We start from the raw sequence: 22,920 nt of genomic DNA, 5'->3' as shown, positions 1-22,920 counted from the left end.
ACGCGCCGCGCTCATCATCGGTCCCGCCGCCGCCGCCGCCCGCTTTCATATTCAAAGGATTGCCCTACGTCTGGCAAAATGAAGACTTTTCGCCCGATTGGCTGAGAAGGAGAGGGAGGGGCCGGGTTTTGACGGTTCCGCTTGATTTGATTCAATATGCAAAATGCTCTGAGGGGGGAAAGGGCGGGCCTGGAGGCTGTGTGCTGTCAGGGTTCTTCCCAGCTGAAATTGAGGCGGAGCTGCTAGCGCCAATGTGTGAAAAAGCGAGAAAAATATCTCGTTAAAACGCATGCAAACCATTTATTGTATCGTGCGGTCAAAACGTCAAGGTAAGGAATGCCGCATCGGTAAGTTGGGTATTTGTTGCATGTCGTGTCTCAGATTTCCCACATTGTGAGCGGCCAGTGAATGCCTCGCCAGTGTCATGTGATTGCGGTCAATGCAGTCAAGTTTATTCTTGCGTGTATACGCCAAAAGATTGCAATTAATAAGTCAAATTTGACTTAAAAACAAAAATCCCATTTTTGAGGTACTGTTTATAGGACGCAGCCTAACTTTCGGCCTTCCTTTTTTGTGCAAAAAAATAAGACGCTTCTTATATTTGGCGAGTTTTTGACAAATAATGACTCGGGGAGGATGCAAGACATCTTTTGTAGGATGCCAGGCTCTTGTTATTGCCGCTTCCTGAAGACGGGGCTGTTTTATTAGCCGGTGCCAATCCATTCCCATTAACAGCAAGGCCGACCTCAAGCGAAGAGCGCGCTCAGTAAATTGAAGCTGCTTTATATTCAATTAATGCGCACGCCGTCTATTACGGCAGACGGGTTAAAAAGAGGTCAGGCTTTTATTCCGCGCGATAGGTCCGATATGAGTAATAACGTTATTAGTCACTTGGCGGATACGGACGGGGCCATCGATCGGATTTCAGGGGCGATAGCGGGAGCGGGATGACATTTTTTTTCTTTTCTTTGAGACTGAACGGACGAAAATGTGTGACGGTGGTGACTCAGCATTTTTTTTTTTTTTTAAGCTATGAGCAAGCTCGCATGAAGCAAAGTTTTTTTTAACCGAGACTAATTTCTATGGCGGCTTAGATAGACTTGAAATGCTTTTTATTTTCAGTTTTAGGACATAGAAAAGGTTGATGCTAAATTGTATAACTTTGGGAAATTGAAAATATGGAACGCAAAAAAGATATCCAAGCAGAATTGAATCAGCAGTTAAAAGTAAAAAAAGGCCAATAGAATAAGACCACTTGCTGAAATTTTCTTTTTTTTTTTCTTTTTTTTTAATTCCACTGTACACTGAGAAACAACGTGTAAAAAACCTGAAGTTGACATCTCGTTTTTTTTTCCTAAGAATTTTTTACTCAAAAACTTTTGCAGTTTTATTCTGGATTTCATGCTTCAAAACAGTGAATTTCGTAGAAAATTGCATGAAAAGGGCCAGTCCATTTTGACCCCTAATTTGGTTATTATTAGCCAAACTATTTTTACAGTAAGTATATATATATATATATATATATATATATATATATATATATATATATATATATATATATATATATATATATATATATATAAAATTTCCCAGTTTGTGCAGGAATAGAAATGGTGGCATAAGATGCGGTGTGTTTTGAAATGGTTGTTTTTTCTAATTATCGCATTAAATGTGGCCTTAAATGAAAACAGGTCAAAAAATGTATTTCTGTACGCAGGCGGGTAGTCACCTTTCGACCCTCGCCCACAAATGACCTAACACACGACCTCCCATTATTGCCTGCATGAATTGCCCAGGAAGGGGTCTGGCCAGACCATTTATAAAACGCCGTCAGCGGTCCATTATACGCAGTTACGTCGGGGGGGGTGCCATCTTGGTCCCAATCACCGCTAATCAGCACGTGGGCCCCTCCCTCGACGCCGCGGGCCGGCGGGAGCGGAAACGACTGACAGGAAACAACAACGAGGTCAGCTGCCATTTAGCGAACGGCGGCAAGGAAAAGCCCCGTGACGGGGACGCGCTGACCTTGTCTTATTATCCAATGAGACGCATGCAAACGCGCGCCACTTCTCTGCTTGTTAAACAGAAAGCAGACCTGACCTACGCTTCCGTTCGGGCGCCATTTACACTGCGCGGTTTCCATGGAATCCGAACATACCGGCAGGTTTCAAAAGGGGGGGGATCAGCAAATCGAATTCGAAGACAAGAAAAGTTTGTTTTTTTATTTACAAATCAAGAGCAAATGAATTGGAGCAACTTATTGCTCAAAGGTGTTTAAGTGACAACAAATTTACTGTCATGTACACAGGTATAGAATGCTTCTTTTGTGGGGGTTCATGAACCCGGGTCAAATTGACCCAAGATGTTGTTACTATGGGTAAAAATCAAGTGTTGCCTTTAATACTTTGTGAGTGTGTTTCTCATTGGAAAATTGAAGAAATGATAAAGACGCACACCTCCTGGTCATATTGACCCAGAGACATTATTGCTGTTCTAGAGAGATGTACACAAGTCACCAGTTAAAACAAAACATTGGATTCAGATTATACCAATTTAGGACTGGTATCGGTGACTAAATATGCCTCGGGTCAAATTGACCCAGGATGTTGTTATTATTCAGGGGACGTACCACATGGGTAACAAGTAAATGTTGCCTTTGTTACTTTGTGTGTTTCCAATCGAAACACACCTCCGGGTCATACTGACCCAGGGGCATTATTGCCGTTCTTGAGAAATGAACACATTTCGATTTGAGTACAGCCCGGGTAAAAGTGACCCAGGGAAATTATTGCCGTTCCAAGCAAACCAACATAGCAGGATTGTTAAACCACTTTACTGACACACAATCACCAGTAGATGGCATCAATGCCCCGTTTTAGATATAAAAATATCAAAATGCTGATTCAAATCCGACTTTGCTTTTCACAGCGATTCAAGTCGAACATGTTTGAAATTCATGAGTTCCTACGTCAGTCCCCGGGGGGTCTCCCCTTGAGTCGGTCGGCCGAGACGGGGGTCCCTCCGCCCGGCGGGCCGTCCTTTTGTTGGACGTGGCCCGGCTGACACGTCCAGAACATAATATCATTTGACCCAGCCGTTTTTTGACTGCACCTCGGGGAAGCTGCGGCAAAAAAACTACAAATGTGAATTAATTAATCGCCAGACAGACGCGATAAACCGCGAGGACGACTCCCGTCCCCGTCCTCGGCGATATCAACCAGCGGCGGCCCGCAATCTCAAAGACTCAACAATTAGGATATGAATCCAGTCCCAGTGGCGAGTGGCAAAAAACAAAAAAAAAAACACCGACGCTGTCACCTCGCGTCTCGGAGACGCGGCCGTCCCGCCGACATGTGTCTCATCTGCTCGCAACATTAGCCTTGACGAGAAGGCGGGAAAGGAGAGGGAAAAAAAGTTGGAATATAATGTAATTGAGCCTGGCGTGTCAGTCGCCTTGACGGCTGCATCCATCATTGTCAGCAGACATCAGCGGACGCCCGAGGTCTCGCACGGGGATCCGCCGATCGCCGGCGTCCCGCTCGGACGTCCGCCGGCGCCTGAGCCAAAGTGGCAGCGATGCCGACATGACACGGGACTCAAGGAGTGGACTTAAAACCACGGACAAAAACAATTCTCATTGGATGAAAACAACAACAAATCCTTGCACGTCCTCATTACGCAAGTTAATAAAAAAGTCATTTAAAATATAAAACCTAATAATAACCTAAGGCAATTTTTTTTTCCATCAAGTTATCCGATTACATGAATTTGTTATTTATATCTCTATGCGGAAAAAAAAAAAAATCACCAGAATTTTTATAATTGTTTTAAACTACGTACAGTTAATGTGTTTTTGAAAATGAGCATTTTTCTTCTTTTTTAACGTCGCTAAGCTATGCGCTAGCATTCGAATTTGTCATTTAGCCATGCTTATATTTTATGGCAAGCTAGTCCATCGAATATGTTATCTATTAGCACACTATTTGGCACTTAAGATTAAGGGTAAATTTCGGTAGGCCTTTTGTGGAAATCTGATAAGATCTCTTAACTGTTGTCGCTTTTGAGTTGTTGTTTGCCAGTTTAGCCTAGCATAGCCTCAATAAATCCACGTTTCAGCCCTTCCGTACGATTTCTTTATTCGTATGGAAGTTGCCCATTCAGCATGCTTTTTACTTTGCTAAGCTAGTAAGCTCGAATTCGATTTTGTCATTTAGCCACGCGCTCACTTTATAACAAGCTAGCCCATCGAATATACGTTCGGCACACTTATTTTGACACGCGATTGGAATGAGGGATATTTTCTTTAAGGTTACTCCCAGTCTTACGTGAATTTCACGTCGTAAAGGTCGTAAAGGTACGATGGAGCCCCAGCAGCCCGGCGAATGTTTGTTTTGTTTACCGCTGACATTTAAGGCAGCTGGTGTATAATGAGGAGCATTTCATTAAGACGAATTTCCCGTTGACGTCGATGATGTGTGACCGCAAACAAACCAAACATCAAAAGCGTCACCGGGTCCTTACTCGTCAAAAATTACAGCAAACCGCCTGAAACTTCTTTAAATTCCGTTGTCTTCCGTTTTCACATGCTAATGCCGCTCAATTACTGACTGCACGGTTATTTTGCGCATGTATTAACATGTTAATGCAACAATAAGCAGCGGATAATAGGCACCCTGCCAGCTTAAAAAATAAATAAATAAAATATTTCAACACCCACAGAATATCCATTTCAATGAATATGCAACATATACTTCTCAGCAAAGCTAATTGTTTTACAGTGAAAGTGCGATAACGGCAAAATAAAAAATGAGTCGCAGCGTTGGACAAACGTAGCAAGATGTTCAAAACGTCTACAAACGGATCTTATCATTTTTTGATTTCCCAGCTTGAAAAGATAGAGAGAATATGTTGAAGAGTCGGTTAGCCGTCGCGGGACATCCGTTCCGGTACAAATTGTACGCTCCTCGCGGGACGCTCGGCGTTGTCGGAATATCGCTTTGCGGCCTCGCCTGTGAACGTTCTCTTCCCGCTGCTTTGACGTTTTCGTCAAGAGGAGGTCAGCCGAGACATCGGAAAAAGTTGACAGTTGCCTTCACTGTAAATTATGACGATGACGAAAAAGATGAAGGCAATATTACTAGTTAAAAACAAAAAACAGTTTGTTTGTTTGTTTGGAAGCTATTTTGAAAATAGCTATACAAGCCTCCATGCTAACATGTTTTAGTTTGCCATGAGCTATTTTTAGGCTAGCTACCCTGTCCTCCATGCTAACATGCATTACCTTTGGTCGGTTGGAGCTATTCTGAAGTTAGCCAGCCTAGCCTCCATGCTAACATGCAGAACGTTTGGTTGGCTAGGAGCTAGTTTGAGATTAGCTAGTCAAACCTTTATGCTAACATGTAGAATATTTAGTTGGCTATGAGCTACTTTAAGACTAGCTTCCATGCTAACTCGCAAATATGTTAGCTATGAGCTATTTTGAGGCCAGCTACCCTATCGTCTTTAGAACTTTTAGTTGGCTCGGGATATTTTGAAATTAGCTAGCCTAGCCTCCATCTTAACATGACGAATATTTAGTTGGCTATGAGCTACTTTGAGGCTGGCTTCTTTAGCCTCCATGCTAACATGCGGAACATTTATTTGGCTTGCAAAGCATTTAGTTTAGAGGTTAGCTAGCATCGTCTTCATGCTAACATGCACAAACGTCTCATTGGTAATGAGCTATCTGAGGCTAGCTAGTGTAGCCTTCTTGCTAACATGCAGAAGGTTTGTTTGGCTATTTTTTTCTTTTTTATTTGCCCTTGAAGCTGTTTCTGAGGCCGCTATGAGGCAGATTAACGGCTTCGCCTTTTGAAATATCCGTCACATGGTGGCTCCACGCTGGCTCCGGCTTGCGAATAAATCTCACGTTTGCCATCTGTTGTCCCCGTCGAGTGATGCGGAGCCTTGATTTAATTTTTTTAAATTTTTTTTTAACCCAAACTCAAAGTGATTTTTTTCTGATACTGGCTGCCAGCAACATGAGGGATGTAAACATGGCACATGCTTACGCTTTGTGGCAGACTAATTAACACATGAGTGAGTTCATATTTATGGTTGCACGCTCACAGCCGTCAAAAATCCACAGGCTAGAAGCGTTTTGGTGGAAAAACCAAAGATACGGTTTGCCTTCCTATATTTAGCCGCCTGCGTGTGACAGCGTGTACGTGTGGACTATGCAAATGAGCGTTGGGAATGGATAAGAGCCTTCCATTGATCCTAAAAGGCGTACAAACGTGGATGTTTTCAGATGAAAGAGCAAAAAAAAATTAAAAAAATAAAAAATGACACGTATAGCGAGTTTCTATTATAGAAACATGACGGCCAGGGACTCAAAGGAGCTTCTTTTCATGATTATTATTTTTTTTTTGCCTTCCATATGTTTCAGGAACTGGAGGAGCTTCCTCGTTCCTTTTTTTTGCTTACCTCCAGCAAGCTTAGACAGAAGAGAATCACACTGGGGAAACTATTTCTTTTTTAGAAACCTTGACGGTGTCACGGATGTGTTGAAAGTTTTTTTTGTGTTTGTTTTTGCCCACCGGCTTCCATTTTGTGCCATCTGACGTCTGAGTGTCTGCTCATCCCCGGAGAGATTTTGGCATCGTTACAATTCAGTATCTACCGCTGACACGTATGTGTGCGTATGTGTGTGCGTTTAGCTCGGACGCTTTGAAATGAGGGTACGCCTACCGACGGGGGTACGTCAAAGCGTGTGAAATTTGAACACGATTTCTGCATGTTTGCTTTCCGTTATTGGAAAGGGAAACTTCTAGCTTGCCAGCATATTTCGCATTTTCACAGATCTATGGGTGCTGCCATATGAAAGATCGACTTCCATTCTTCAGTTAGAACTGATGTAGGTAATAGCTGTCTCGTAAGTGTGGAAACACTGCCATCCAATGGTCACAGATAGCAGTACAGTGCTCGATGTACTGGTTAGTACTAAATCACAGAGTTCATTCTTGCAAAAAGTTTGAGAAGCGCTGGTTTAGACGGTAATGAGTGTATTTAGTTGGCTTCCCTTTGCCTGCAGGTAGAAGCAACACGTTTCATTATTGAGGAGCGAGCATTGATTAAAAAATGAATAAAGAGAAGAAAAGGCTCGGAGAGCGGCGTCATTAGCGAACTCAGATGCGTCGTTATCGGGCGGTAGACGTACGGTTATATAGCGCTACGCTCCGTTTGATACCCGACGAAAGCCCATTTAGAGTTATTAAAGTATCCAGGCGCTCCTCTTGATCAATTTATTCATCAATAAAACAGGTTGGGCAAAACTTCATGATCTATTTAGAAGCGTTAGCGATCCGAGGTGGGGTTTCATGTTTTTAAAGCAGATTTTTTGGATTTCGATCAAGAGCTATAAGGTCGGTTAGGAGGCTGGTGTTAAGGTTTCAGAAAAGGAATAGGGGTTCAAATATCGCACCTCGGTTAGGGATTTGAAGCAAAATTTTAAGATTTTCCATGGATTTTCTCCCGAGGTTTTGGATCGATCGCTAATCACTTCATCGAAATAGATCCATGCCGTGGCTATAAAAGTCACGGTCGGATTTTTGTGAAAAGAAAGACAGAAACAAACAAACACAGGAGTAAAGATAGAAACGGAAACAAATTCAAAAGAACAACAAAGGAAGCCAGAGAGTCAAGGAATAAAGTAAGAAATAAAAAAGGAAAGGCAGAAAGAAAGAAACAAAGAACGATCTAAAAGCAAAACTATAAAGAAAGGCAGACTAGAAAGAAATAAACAAGGAAAAAGACGAAAAAGAAAAACAAATAAGAAACAAAGAAGGCAGATCGATAAATAAAAGAGATAGAAACAAACAAATAAAGCACAAACAAAGGCAGGCATGTAAAAATAAACCGAAAGAAACATGGAAAAGAAGGCAGATCGATAAAAGAAAGAGAAAAAGAAACAAAGAAAGTGAGGCAGACAGGTGAAAAAAAGAAAAAAACAAAGACACAAAGAAGGAACAAAGAAAGACAGGCAGACAGGTAAAAAGAAAAAGGCACACAAAAAACTGACCAAAGAAAGAAAGAAAGAAGAAAAAAATCAAAACAAAGGTCAAGATAAATTGCATGTAAACCTTTCCTTTGTGACCCGTATGAAGCATGAGCCAAATAAAATTTAAAAAAAAGATTTGCAAAAGTGCGCACATCCTCTCATATCGTGGGGCGTGGCAAATTAGCACGTTGGGTCTCACGTTAATAAAGCGGCTGGTCTTCTACTGCTTCCAAAGGAGCTTTTCACCCGCAAGCCTCACTACGGTTTCGTATTTTGGAAAAAACAGCAAATACGCCACTCACAACATAACCTAAGGATTAAAAAAGGGAATAAAAAAAAACCCGCCGAATTGTGGAATCGGTCACGCTCAGTGTTGGAAAGCAAAACAGACCCGGGGCTAGCCACTTAGCGCTAAGCCACCGACCGTTCGCCAAAAGCGAGCGGCCATAATGCTTCATTTGACCCCCGCAGTAAAACTTTAATCTGCGCGCTCCACTGCTAATGTCTCCTCCATCTTGACTGCCGCTTTTATTTATTTATTTATTTGTTTGTCTTCATTGTATCCACCAGAGAGCCTTTATTAGCATCTCCATATCGGCGCTCGTAGCCGCACTCTTTTGTCATTGGAATTTTTACCTCTGGCAACACTACTTAGTTCGCACCTCCGCTCCCACCGTGTGTGTGTGTGTGTGTGCGTGCGTGTGTTTTATGTTTGGACCAACAAGATGAGCCAGGTCACTCCAGAAGATATTCTGGTTTCAAACAGCTCGCCGCTGGGCCTCTCTCTGTCTCGCGCGCTCTATAAGGATGATTAATTTGCAAATCGTCATTTTTAATTTCGCCGTCTGTTTGCGAGAAATAGACTCGGGAGGATTCCAAGTGGTCCAATTAAATTGGGAGTCCGAACAATAAGCCCGGGCGCCGATGTTGCCGGAAAGCAGACGCAGTTTCCATTTGTTAAGTCCTGCTTTCAAATGAAGCCTTCAAGAGTCCGGGGTTTGGTTTGGGAAACCGGTTAAGGGTTTTGGATTCAGTGGTTTAAATTTTGGTTCCCAAATATGGTTCGGGGTTTGGGTTTCAAAAGAAGATTTGGGGGAGGATTCGGTTTTGAAACTAGGTTCAGGGTTCAGATTTTGAAACCGGGTTCGGCATTTTGTTTTTGAAATCGATTGTGGGGTTTTCGTTTGGAAACCAAGTTCAGCGTTTTGCTTTTGAAACTAGTCTCGGTTTCAAAACCAGGTTTGGGAGGGGGGGATTTGGGTTTGAAAGCAGCTTGTGGATTTTGATTTTGATACCAGGTTCAGTGTGTTGTTTTAGAAACCAACTGTGAGGTTTTCGTTTTGAGACAAGATTCAAGGTTTTAGTTCCAAAACCAGGTTTAGGGTTTTGGTTTTCAAAACTAGCCTGGAGATGAGGGTTTAAAATTAGACTTAGGGTTTCCAAAAAGGTTTTCAAAGCCGAGTGAAGAGTTTCAGTGCTGAGTGTGGATTTCGAGTTGAGAGTAAAGATTTCAAAGAAATGTTAGGGACTTAAGCTAGAACTACTGATTCAAATCGGCATGTGTGATGTTCAGTTTTTTCCTCTCTAATAACAACCTGATTTCACGTCGACAGCAATCATCCAATCTAGTAAATAGTCCTCATTACATGGTCTCGGAATCAAGGCTTAATTTAATACGCAAGCCAAAATCAACTTTGTGTTTGTTGGCGTGCCTCGCCTCGCCTCGGCGTGGAGTCAATTTGGAGTCGGCGGCGCTCCTGTCAAATAAAAAGCTAACAAGTTTTCAACGTTGGGCCCTTCCGTTCTTGTCATGCGGCTGCTCGGCGCAAGGCGGCCTCACTTTTAGCCAGCGTGCTGAACGCAAAAACGTTTGTGTTTTTGGAGTTTGGCGGCATGGACGCTGAAATGGCCAATGAGTACAAAATAGGCAGTAGAATGTCTGAAATATACTGGCGAGTACATCGGTGTACCTCAGATTTTTATCTATATATTTGTGATTAATGAATTAAAAAAAAAGTAATGGCTTGACAGTAATAGTAATACTTATACGGTGTACAAATACATACAGTATATGCATGTATACATAGGTATATTTATACATACTGTGTATATACTGTAGAGATATATAGAGAGATATAGATATATACCTACGTTTAAATGGAGGTATATGTACATATACCTACGTATGAGCATATGTTCCATTTTTTCCCCACTATAAGGCGCACCGGATTATAAGGCGCACCCTCAATTGATGACATATTTTTTAAAAATTTTCCATATAGAAGGCGCACCGGATTATAAGACACACCCTCAATTAATGACATATTTGAAAACGTTTTCAATGACAATATAGTAATACTCAAAGCAATAACAATAATAACTCGAATAATAACTCTAAACTCTCAATAGCGTTATAACTCAATGTCAATACGAGCAACCTTGTTCAACTGTAAATACACAAAAGAAACAAGTAAAGCTTACTTTATCACTTCATTCTCAATATCCAATCTCAATATTTATCCACATATAAGGCGCACCCGATTATAAGGCGCATCATCACCTTTTTAAAAAAATTAAGGCTTTTAGGTGCGCCTTATAGTGCGGAAAATACGGTCCCTACTTATATGAATATATGCATGTGTACACATACGTATGCAGATATTTTCTTTTTTATTTATTGATTTCTTAGTATATATTCTAAATGTGACATTTTGTCCTAATTCAGATCAGCAGAAACTGACGTGTCGGGGTACTATTTCGGAAGTCCAGTCAAAATGTATTTTGGACGTCTCAAGCTGTCAATGGCAGTGAATGAATTAAGCACTATTCAAATGTACCTTTTCGCCAAACATTTCGTCCGTGAATCGATTTCCGTTCGGGGAGGGGCCGATCTTCATTCCGCCAGTTGACTAAATTGGGTTGTGCTTGCATTGCGTAAAAGTCAGTAAGAACCTGGACCAGCCAGAGGCGCAACCAATCAGGCGCAATCAACAACACCGGGGTCAACACGCCTCCGGCGCCTCCATCAAAGCACTCGACAAATCAGTCAATTAACTGCGGCCAGTCAATCGCACGGAGACAATTAGATGTCCTCGTTTAGTCTAATGAAGCCCACCCTTCCAGCCTCCATCTTGAGGAAATGACCTCCCTCGGCCCCGTATTTCATGATGAGCTTTTAAATAGCCGCCCTCCGTGATACACGGCCGGGCTCTTTTAATCAACCCACCTTCCATGATTCAAGCTCTTTTTTTTCCCCCCTCTGTTTTTGTTTGCCGATTCTCTGATCTATTGGCTTTTGCCCCGCGCGGACACAGTCCTGATTTAACGTCCTCCGGCCCGCAAAATAAACGCAGAATTGCTCATATTGCACTCCCGGAAAAAAAAAAAATAAACAAGAAAATAAAAACTCCGCTTTGCCGGCGCTCCAAGGTCCACAAAGACAGAAGGTATTTACCGCCGAGCATCTTTTCAAGTGGCAGATCTTGTTCTGGGTTTTCCTTTTCATTTCCTAAGAAAGCCGCCGGCGAGATGGCAATCTGCCAAATGTTCTCCTCCCGGCGGCGGCGGCGGCGGCGGCGGCGGCTCCCCAAAAATAATAATAAAAACAAATAGAAAGACGCATTTGGAAAGAGTCAAATGATGAAATGTTGTATGCGTGTCAGCGCGCGGGAAATGATGTTCCCCGTGTTTGCACTTTTGCCCGTCTCTAATGCCGTACCAATTATCGGGATGGATGAGCGCAAACCTTTTATGAATGCGCCCGTCTCGTTGTTAGCCAAATGAATCCGTTCGGTCACATGAGTGTCATTTGCCGCCGGCTAGCTCGGGTTATAAAATTAGACCGGCCGTTAAAACGCTGTTTGCGACTATAAAACGCACGTTGATGGCTGGTGCAACGCTCCGTGTCGAAGAATGAAAGCACATTACATTCCGATCCCGTTAATAAGCTTTTTTTCGGATGCCAACGGTTAGCGCCCGACGTACCATGTACGCGTTCGGATTTCAAATGAAAACAGCGCTTGCGACTCATTCCGAATACCGTTTACCAAAAATATTCCCAACTACGAAAATTCCCCAACCCGGAAAAAAACGTATGCGTTGGATTTTTTTACGACTGTATTACATTAACGATCGATCCCTTGCAATGGAACTTCCGGTACCCGGAAGCGAAAACACGTCAAAGTTCCCGCTTGGATTACTACGGAATAACTGCGTCCGATACTACGGAATAACTGTTTCCGATCCTACTTTTTCAATTTTCAATCGTCGGATCGAAAACGGCGACATTTAAATGACTCTTTATTGTGATGAGTTTGGCGGTGATTACGAAAAGTTTGCATGTTATTCATTGACGTCCTGAAGATCACGGCGTCCGTAAGAAAAAGAACGGTAACGACCGCGGAAGAGAGAGTGAAATGCATCCCATTGAGCGAAGCGGGAAACAAAGTAAAAAGAGACGCTCGAGAATAGGAACCATTCAAATCTTTGAGACCTTGAAAAAAAAAAGAATCCATTCTTGCTTAGTATTCTGGAAAGTTACCTTCTCAGAGAAAATTGCTTGTGGCTTGACGCAAAAAAAAATCATCAGACAGCGACGAACAACAAGACAATTATTGCAATTATCAACACAACTGTATGATGCAGGCTAAGATTTTCTTAAAGCCGACACAACAACTCAAAATAGACTCATTTTTTCCCAAGATGGACAAAACAACATTAAAAATATAGTACAGTTACAATACTGTAGTTAAGTCATGTACTGCAGTGTAATGGCGTTATTTTAGAAACAGTACGGTTTTTGGACCATGTTTTTGCATTTTCCAGGATTGTGTTCATATACCGTACATGTTCTGAAGACTGCAGTTTTTGTTTCATAAAAAGTCTTTGGACAATATACATGTACAATACACATGTACTGTGTTTGGTTAATATACTTGCACATATGGATTACGGTTTTTATCTTTTTTTTTTTCCTTTTTAATCAAAATGTGTATATTTTTCTTTTTGATAATCATAATGCTATGTTATCTTGTTTAGCTTTAAGGGTGTAAAAACCCTGGACACACTTTGCTCAGGTGGGCAAAAAGCTTTTGTCACATTTCTGCCAATTTAAACACTTTCAAAGTTAAAATATTCAGAGAGGATAGGCGCAAAAATAAATTGTGAAACAAGGGGGTGTGTTATAGTCATCTTTGCTAGTACATTTGATCACATTTCAGTACCCCGTGGCAGAAGAAAAATATGATTTGTTTTTGACATTAAACCAAATACGTTCAAACGTAAAGTAGTCGAAAAAAAATCACGGTTTTATGAAGTCCAGTTACTATTTTTTCCTCATATTTTCAAGCGTGTAGCTGTCTACTGTAATGATTTTTTTGCAAACTGTTAAATAACTGGACGCGGTCTTGATCACGATGTAAAAATGTAACGTTATTACATATTCTTTTGAAGTTTCAACAAGATCTCTTATTAGACTTTGTATCGCTGATTTTACATCATCGGAAACACCAAACGCATCGTCAAAACTGCTGGTGTGTTTGAGATTGCGCGAAAGATGAGAAAAAAGGTGTTTCATTAGCATTCTCCTCACTTGCTTCATTAGCCACTTTGCCGCAGGGACTTCCTTTACTTTTGATAACGAGCCAGCGCAAGGTCAAAGTCGCCGCAGTGAGATTCTTTTTAGGAACATCCACGCCAAAAATGACTACGAACGCGGGAAACCGAAAATCCCCGCTTTTATCGTCCGCGTCTTACGCGAGTATCGAGCAAAGAATCCGACGGTAAACGTCAGAAAGTGCCTCTGCGTTTTTTTTTTCATCTTTACGGTTGAACGATCACCCAAGATTTCAATTTGCATCCCTGCCGCGTTTCGAATCTGAGATCAAACAGTTGTAGCAGAGTATTATCAATTTCATGTCAGTATGACTTCATGACGTCAAAATTCATGTCCTCTTAGTACCGCTCCGATAAAGGTGGTCCAAGCGAGCGCGCTTGACTGTCGGGTTTCTCGGTAGATAATGACAGGGATTCAATGCGGAGGCCGACGTTTTTTTTTCGAGCGAGTCTGCTTGCTCTGCCGCGACGGGACGGAGAAGTATTAATTGATTTGCGGAGGTTGTAAGGGAGACGATCGATCCGCCAGTCGTTTTGCTTTACAGTGACACAGGAACTCGCTCGTAGCGAGTCTCCTCTCGGATCGGGACCGAAGAGACCCGAGCGGTTGGGGGAGAATCCTTCCACTCTCCGAAAATTGGAGCTCACCGACCAAAACCGCAAAGTCAGTTGAGGATGTAGTGTAACTGATCTCTGAGGATAAATACCGAAGGGCAATTCAAGGTCTCGTATGCGCTGCGGAGCACACCGTGGACTGCTTTCCAGAAATTATTCATACCCCGAGGACGGTATTACACCTTTAACGAAGCTTATATACATTTTCTGGAGGCGCAATAAGCCGAAATTCGAAACAGGAACCAAAGAACTGCCGGGCCGCTACTCGGCCGTTCTGTCCCGCCTAGCGTTAAGCAAATGTTCCATGAATTGCACCCAGCGGCGGCACATCAGCGCCGCCAAAACGATGATGGCATCAAAGCGTCCTAGCGCGAACTCGTGTTCGTTCTCGTCCTTTCGCACCTCGCCCAGACAGGAGTCTCCTCGCGGCCATGTTCGTGCCGCCGCGTGACGGCTGATATTAGCGCGATGTGGCGTGGCGGCTCGGTGAGGCTTCCTGACACTTCTCTAAGCGGCGGATTCCAATTTACATCCGGAGGGATATCTTGCCTGGCAGGATTTCAGCCGTTTGGGCTTTTGCCATACATATATTAAGTACTTCACTTAGTCAGTCCTCCTGTGCTTAAACATCAAGCTGACAGCTCACCGAAGTTCTCTCATAAGCCATCCGTTCCTCATAAGAAAGGTTAAATGATCTCATTCTACACATTCACATGTGTGTGTGTGTGTGTGTGTATATATATATATATATATATATATATATATATATATATATATATATATATATATACACATATATACACACACACACATGTACGTACAATTCTACATATATATTCATATAAATAGGTATACATATGCATATTTGTAGGTAAAAATGTATCACTCACTATATATATATATATATATATATATATATATATATATATATACACACACACACACACACACACACACACAAAGACATGTTTATATGCAGATATGTACGTATATACTGTATATACATACAGTACTTATATGCATAGACATAAATATGTATACATATGTATTAATAGATCTATGTATGGAAATATACCGATGCATATGTATGTGAACTTGCGTATAAGCATATATGAAATTAAGTATGGACAGATGCATATACTGTACATATAATATACATGCATGCACATGTATATATACATATACGTACAATTATACATATATGTTCATATAAATAGGTATACATATGCATATCTGTAGGTAAATATGTGTCTCTCACTATCCAGATATATATAGATTATATATATATATACACAGTGCAGCTATTTTTCTTTTCGCTTCGTTTCCTTTCAACACAAACACAGGTGACACTTTGATGTAGAGCCGCCACACGCGCTGCCGTCCGATATTTTGGCTGCGCTTTTGCGTGTCCGACACGGACAGTCGATACCCGGCATTTTTAGCCTCTCCATCGCGCCCCCCTCGCGCTTTGATACGCCATCTTCCAAGAGGGAATAATAATTCATTCGGGCGCGGCGGTTCCCGCCGTTCGTCTCCTCCAAAGGCCGCTCTTAAGGTAGGGTCAAGCGGGCATTACTATGGTAATGCGATGCAAAGGCCAGCGGCTCCGAGCCGAGCATCGATTGGCCGGGAATTGACATGCCGTCACCGCGGCCGCTCCCCTCTCCATTGAGATAAACAACAACAAAAAAGGAGGAATCGATCGCGGGTCCTTAAAAGTGGCTAAAAATGATGATGTCCCATAAAGTTGAGAGGATCAATTAAAAGTCAAGCGGCGGTGAGACGAGGCCTCCGAGACGTCTTCCCAACACGCAATCGTTCATATTAATTCATCTGAGAGGGCGCGAGCGAGTGCGGGAGGGGTGAAAGTTAATCACGGCTCTCAGTCGGACCGCATTGAAGCGCGTCTTCATTTTGTCGGCAGTTAATCATAAACATTTTCCTCCCGCCAGCTGCTTCAAGGTCAGCCGTGTGAATCTCGCGCGAGGGTTTTCAACAGACCGTCAGGACGTCTGCTGTGGAGATTCGCATCAACCTTTGATGTACGACCAAAAGTCTACTTGACTGATTGAGCCAAGTTGCAGAAAAAATAACTGCAAGATGATCCCCCAAAAAATCGACAGACTCAAGCAGAGGCTCATTCTGTTTAGAATAGATTTGCTTTTTCATTTGGATTTTAATTTGGTGCCTATGCTCTATTACTGGCCGAAAATATGTTAAAATAAAGGGAGGAGCTTCTTGAGACCCGTGGCCATCTTGAAGGTGCCAATGAACTATGTTGAGATCGGATGAGGAGTTTCATTATGAGAGAAAAAGTAGTGCTTTTCTGCTAGCTTGTGATTATTTATAACTCTTTGCCACGGACGTTCCCTTAACTGGAATCACCCGTTTTTAGACGGAATTCCTCGTAAATCGCCGTACTCGTTTATGCCTAATGACATCCTAGGTAGAATATGTGCATACACTTTTTTCAAACTACCAAACTGAAAAAATATTCCCTCGTAATAATGCCACAAAATGAGCAAACGTGGAAAAAAAAAAGTAGTGCTTTGCTGCTCGCTTGTGGCCATTTCTAACTCTTTGCCATCAACGTTAATATCGTTAATTGGAATCACCAGTTTACTGCCACCGATAGAAACACGCGTCAAGTACGTTTTGCAACAGACTCTCCCCGTAACTCACCGTAATTATTATATCTAATGATACCCTCGTAGCATATGTACACTTTTTTCAACGTACCAAACTGAAAAAGTATTCCTAATTGCAATGTCACAAAATGGCCTAACGTTTTGTTTCGCTTGCCGTTGAATATGTTTAGCGCTATTCCGAACATTTTGCTAACATTACGAGCTACAAGAGTCAGCTACGGTTCAACCGACTGGATTGAAATCTTGCCCGTTGTTTTGGCTTGTTTGTTTCTGTAGCATTCATTAACTTGGGAATGGTCCAGCGGTGACCTTCAGGGGCGGGATGAAGGTCACGGAGGGATTATCTGACTTAATACCCCCCCCCCCCCGAATTTGGGCTGGCAATTGCAAGTGGGTTGCATCAGGTTTTTGGATTTTTGCAGGGTGTCTCCCTTGATTAGATTTCGCTGGTTGTGAAGGAAGAAATGCCGGAGAGACGCGGCCGGCTGTTTCTTTATCAAGCAAACAACAAACAGACATCAAGAACATCCAGCACGTTTCCCGCAAACAAAGACTGATGGATGTTGGGGTCTTGGGAATTTTTGTGCTGATATTGCTACCCGGCATGTAAATATTTTATCAGGGTGATTTGTCGCCCGTCATTATAGACCGTAATGACTATTTGCGTGCGGAGGAAGTCAATACAGGATAGATAACAGCGCCGCAGTCTGTTTTTTAAATGACAACAGATAAAAATTGAGAGTTTTGCCCATTTGTTAGCATGATGATCACGGGGGAAAAAAAACAAACGTTCAAAAATGAGCTTCAAAGTTTAGGAAAGCACGCGTTTATCGGGCGAGTCCATAAAATGACCTTATTTGTCGCTTGAATTACTCAACGCCAATGAAGCACCTTCACACGAGGCTCATCAGTCATTTTAGCTAACGTACGCCCGTAATTGTCATGCTAGCATGAACTGACATGAACTGCATTACACAAGAATAACGTCCATGTTGTCATCGCGTTTCGGATATGGAGAAAATCACTTATTAAATAATTCCTTAATCCTATTACTACGGTTATAAAAAATAAACAGTTAGCCTATATATATGTATATATATATATATATATATATATATATATATATATATATATATATATATATATATATATATATATATATATATATATAGGCTAATTAAATTGTAAAAATGAGGCATACTGTTTGTTGAATGTGCCATAACACAATTGTTTGATTTGCTGCAGTACGTACTGCGATATTTATTTCGTTCGAAACTAACCAACTTCATATAGCGTGACAAAAATGACATGAATTCCTTTCCGCAACTTTTTTGCACCGCTCGTCTTATCATCGTGCCATTAAAATGAAGATTCGCCATAACGCTTGATGCAAAAGGTGACGCGAACAAATTTCACGATGCATATTCGAGTCATTCAAAAAAAGAGAACTTTTGCAAAGGGCCGGTGTAAAAAAAGGTAAATATTTGAAACAACCGTCAATTTGGTCAATTATTTCGGAAAGGCCGTAATCTGCCCGTTAAAAGGGTTAATCGGTCGGGCCCGAGTAATTGGCGACACTAATCCCCGATTGCGAGCAGCGTACGTCAGCCGCGCTAGCAGAATAACAGGAGCCTTGGCGAGGGCCCGCTTCGGCGCCATAATCAGCGCGCGACATCAAAGCGGAGCTATTCCGTGTTTACTGTACACGAGCCGTCGCGCGATGAATATTCAGCGGCCAAACATCAAAGCCTTCCTTCCCCGGTGCACGTTAGGTCGGCGCCGGGAAATGTGTCACGACGAGCGAACTAAGCGGCCGTTTGCGAGCGCCGGCTCGAGCGTTTCTCCGACGGGCGGCGGACGCCGGCCGGCGCCGATGCCGGCGCCCCCGTCACGCTAGGCATCTCTTCACACGTCGGGGGGGGATTGAATAATTGGCGGCGGCGGGGGGGCCGGCGAGCCGGATTAGAGATGCGGCGTTTCTGGCGGGAAGTAAATAAATAAGCCGGCGCGTGAAAGCAAAGCGGGGGCGTCCAGCTGGGGAGAAAAGCTGAGAACGCTGCCAACTCAGCAAATCGCAATCATACTGATACGGCAAACTCTTAAGCTAGCCTTAGCTACCTTTTGTTTTTTTTGAAATCGCTTTTACGTAAAAGTAAGTAATTGAGGCTCGGAAAGGTTTGTTTGCGTGTGGGTGCCACAAGCAAAGGTTTTTATCGAGTTTGGTCACGTGAAAATCACACCTTGAGCTGTGATTGGTCATTGGGCAAATGTGATGTCGTTTTCAGTTGACAGCAAGTGGCCCCGCCCCCTCAAATGTTGCAACCAAAATGAAATATTTGTTCAGCTACATACCAAAACCGCTGTGCCATCAATGTATAATTTATGCAATATTGGAATGGCATTTTAAATTCCTATGAATAAAAATGAAAATAAGGCAAATTAATATAATAAAAAAATGCAATATGAGAATAATTATAGTAAAAATAATAATAAAATTTTAGAAAAACAACTATATACATATATATTAGATAATAATTAAAAGTAAAAAACATTTAGGTTAAGAAAATGATGGAAGGATGTGAAATAAAATCAAAATAACAAAAGAAAATAAATGTAATAAATCAAAACAAATCATAAAATAATAATAAAGCATAAAAGCAGAAAAAATACATGGGAAATTCTAAAAAAAATAGAAAAAATTAATAATCAATAAAGGATTAAAAAATACATCATATTAGACATCTATTAAAATTTTGAGTTTTACAAAGAAGTCACTGTAACAAAACCAAGCAAAAGGGCGTTGAATGTTCCAATAAATTTGCTCTCAATTTAAAAGGGAAAAAAACACAGCTCCAACCTTGGCATCAAATAAGATTTGCTGCAGAAACTCTGTTAAAAAAGTCACATAACCCTCAACGTACCAACAACCAAAACAAAGGCCAAAAGAAGGCTTTTTCTTTTTTGAACCAGTCTTTTCACTTTCCTCTTTGTTCCCCGCACAGTAAATTTGCTGCATTATGTCTCAGCCCGCTTCAACATCAACTTGACAAGTGTGTTGCGTTACGTTTGTTTTTGTTGTTTTTCCTGACTTTGTCTTGAAATTTCCATTTTCCGGCCCGACTCGTTGGCGTTGCGCAACAAAACACAGCCTTCGACAAAAACGTCGGTTTCATGAGTACGGCCTTTACTTTTACGTGCCCCCCCCCCCGCCAGAAGATCAAAAGCGCCAGCACGGTGCTTCCGAGGTTAAATAACAAGTACAACAAGAAAAGAACAAAGCTACTCCAATAAATTCTCATCAAATATTCAAAAGGCTGGCTCGCGCAGACAAAGCCTGGCGTTCTCTTTAATTAATAATAATATATGAAACCAATATTTAACTTTGAACCGGTACGATTCCACGCCTTATTTCCTCCAGGAACGTAAAAAAAAAAAAAAAAAAAAAAACAAGCCTAATAAGATGTTTGCTCAGATAGGTGAGTCTTTAAGCTGTTTAATTTGAGCTTATGCCGGCTGACATTTAAACCTAAGTCGGACCGGCGGTCCCCGGCGGCGCTGGTGCGGAGCCCGTGGCGGACGGCTTTTGTCCATTTGAATCATTTTCTCCGAGTCGAGAGCGGCCCCTCAAGAGCTTAACTATTTCCCACTTTATTAGTCATAAAGCCGCACTGATTGTATTACTCATATCCGGCCGCAGAGCATTAAGGTAAAGGCCCCCCGACGCCATCGCCGTTGATTTCCCTCAAGGCGCCATAACCGACTTTAATGAACCTCTTTTTTTGATTCTTTTTCCCCTCGCGGACGGTCACGCCACCCCCGTCCGCCCCGAAGATTTAGCGGGAGCGCTTCGGATGTTTGGACGGTCCCGCCGAGGATTGGTCAGCCGGCGCCATGGGTTCGATTAGCTGGCGTTTAAGAGCGGGGGCCGGGCTGCGGCGTCGCATTGCATTGGTTTCCGAAGCGGCCCCGAGACGTAGCATCAAAAGGCTCCGTCGCGACGTACGTCAAAGTCCGCCGCTATTTTAATTTGTTTTGAAGCGGCGGTAGCGACTTCGTCCCGAGTCGGTCGACGGCGTCGCGGGTCGCAAACGGGTGCGATCGTTGGCGACTCGTCACGTCTCCGTGCATCTGTGCTGCCGAGCGTGTTGCCATTAATTGCCCGGGGAATTTCACACGGTTGTGGTTATTATTAGCCCGCTTCGAGACACTTTTCTCAATTAGTCAAACCGCTTTGCAAATGTACTTTTGTATTTTTGGCGGAAACTAAACTGGATTCATTCGCGCTAATTTTTCGCAATCGTTCTGTGACGCCCTAACCCTAACCCTAACCCTTGATCTGAAAGTAGTAAGGCTGGCTTTTGGATCAAATCGTTTTGATGAGCTCGTCTTTTTGAAATTGGACTGAAAATGAGCTAAAAGCATAAAAATCGAGGTTTAGGCAAGCGGCAGAACGGTGGATTTGTGGCAATAGATACCAGGGTGGCGCAGTGGGTAGCACGCCCGCCTCGCAGTCCAGGGACCCCAGTTCAAACTCAAAGTTTACAAGTATTCCAAATCGAAGCATTATTTTGGACATTGATTGACTCCAACCAAGGGTTTTCCCAACCTTTGTCCTTTGAGGGCCACATTTGACAAAAATTAAGACATCATGGCTAGATTTTATTTCTTTTTACTTTAACTTATTAGAGACAGCAAAAAAAAAAAATCAAGCAAGCAATTACTGTACACAGTCTTTATCATTTTAATTATTTTAAAACTGCTACCTCAAGTCTTTCTTTTACGGTGATGAAGTAAATTTGGATTCTTATTTAATCATTTTGATTGTTTTAAAACGCTTTGTTAATGGCAATTAAAAACTAAGTAGAACGTTGGGACAAAGCATGTCCAAAAAAAAACCCCCACAAAAATAGAAGTTGTTCTATGCAGAAGATAAAGAACGTACGCCTGTGTGTTGGTGTTAAAATATGTCTCCGCGATTAAAGAAGAGTGTTAATCGTGAGCCATTTTCCTGAGTAGACATCGCACGAACACACATTTGTTTTTAGCGCAGCACCCCAACTTTTCCCGCTCCGAGAATTAAGGCAGTCGTGGTTCGCGACGCTTGTAATCGACACGAGCCCGAGCGCTTCTATTAATAGCGCAGTTAGCGGGAGCCCGGTGGCCTGTTTGCCACGATAGTATTGGCGTCTGTCTCTCTGAGTTTGCCGCTGCGTTTCACGGCCGCCAAAAGAAGGGCGAGCTGGCGCCTTTAAAGATGTTGACGGTAAGTACGATTTCTAAGCGGCGTACGGTGACCGCCGTGTCGCTGCGTGCTCCGATAAGGTTGTTGATCATCGCCTGCTTCTGCGCCGGGAAGTGATTTCTTTTTTACTATTTATTATTAATATGTTTTTTTTTATCGTTCTTTGTACTTTTACGAGTCTCAGCGGCGGGACCTCACAATCGCCCGGGTGACGGATGAAGGCCTGATTTCCAACACAAGCTACGGCAAGATTAGCGTAGCAATTTGACAACGTTGCGTAATCCTTGTCAATTTTTAACGGTTTCATCAATGACGTCCATAACATAAATGTTCATTCTGTTATGTCTTGCACGTCTGCTTATGTATATCGTGCATCAGCTTTATTTTTTGGATTATTCCGATTCGTCGTACGCGCTTGCAAATATGTTCAAAACGTACGTGTAGGCTAAATGCTAAGCTAGCATTTTTTTGCAAGTGAAAATATATGTTCGATTGCCATTTGGCCAAGTTTATTTCAATATGTTCATTATTTATTAAAAGTCCCATTTTGCTTTTTTCCCATAATGCCAGGGTCCTGACTTGATCATGTGCAACTAAAATGAGGAAAAATTAATAATTTTTACGTTTTTTACGTCCATTCACCGTTGGTTTCCATGCCATAGGGTACTGACTAGCATATGTTCCAAAAATAATAAAACAGTAATAGAAATAAAAATGAATATATTATTACAATATATTTTTGAAAAACTCTGTTTTCTTTGTCA

The 22,920-nt window shown here is 42.1% G+C and overlaps 1 protein-coding gene across 1 annotated transcript in view; it reads right to left on the bottom strand.

The window, feature by feature from the left end:
* Window positions 1–22,920, bottom strand: part of LOC148408046 (cadherin-18) — a 124,946-nt gene that overhangs the window by 91,241 nt on the left and 10,785 nt on the right. The gene's annotated exons all lie outside the window — the stretch shown is intronic.

Source organism: Hippichthys cyanospilos, chromosome 19, assembly GCF_059441005.1.
Source record: "Hippichthys cyanospilos isolate Australia breed blue-spotted pipefish chromosome 19, RoL_Hcya_1.0, whole genome shotgun sequence".
NCBI lineage: Eukaryota > Metazoa > Chordata > Actinopteri > Syngnathiformes > Syngnathidae > Hippichthys > Hippichthys cyanospilos.
The sequence above is the reverse complement of the archived record's forward strand: the minus strand, read 5'-3'. Positions and strand labels throughout refer to the sequence as shown.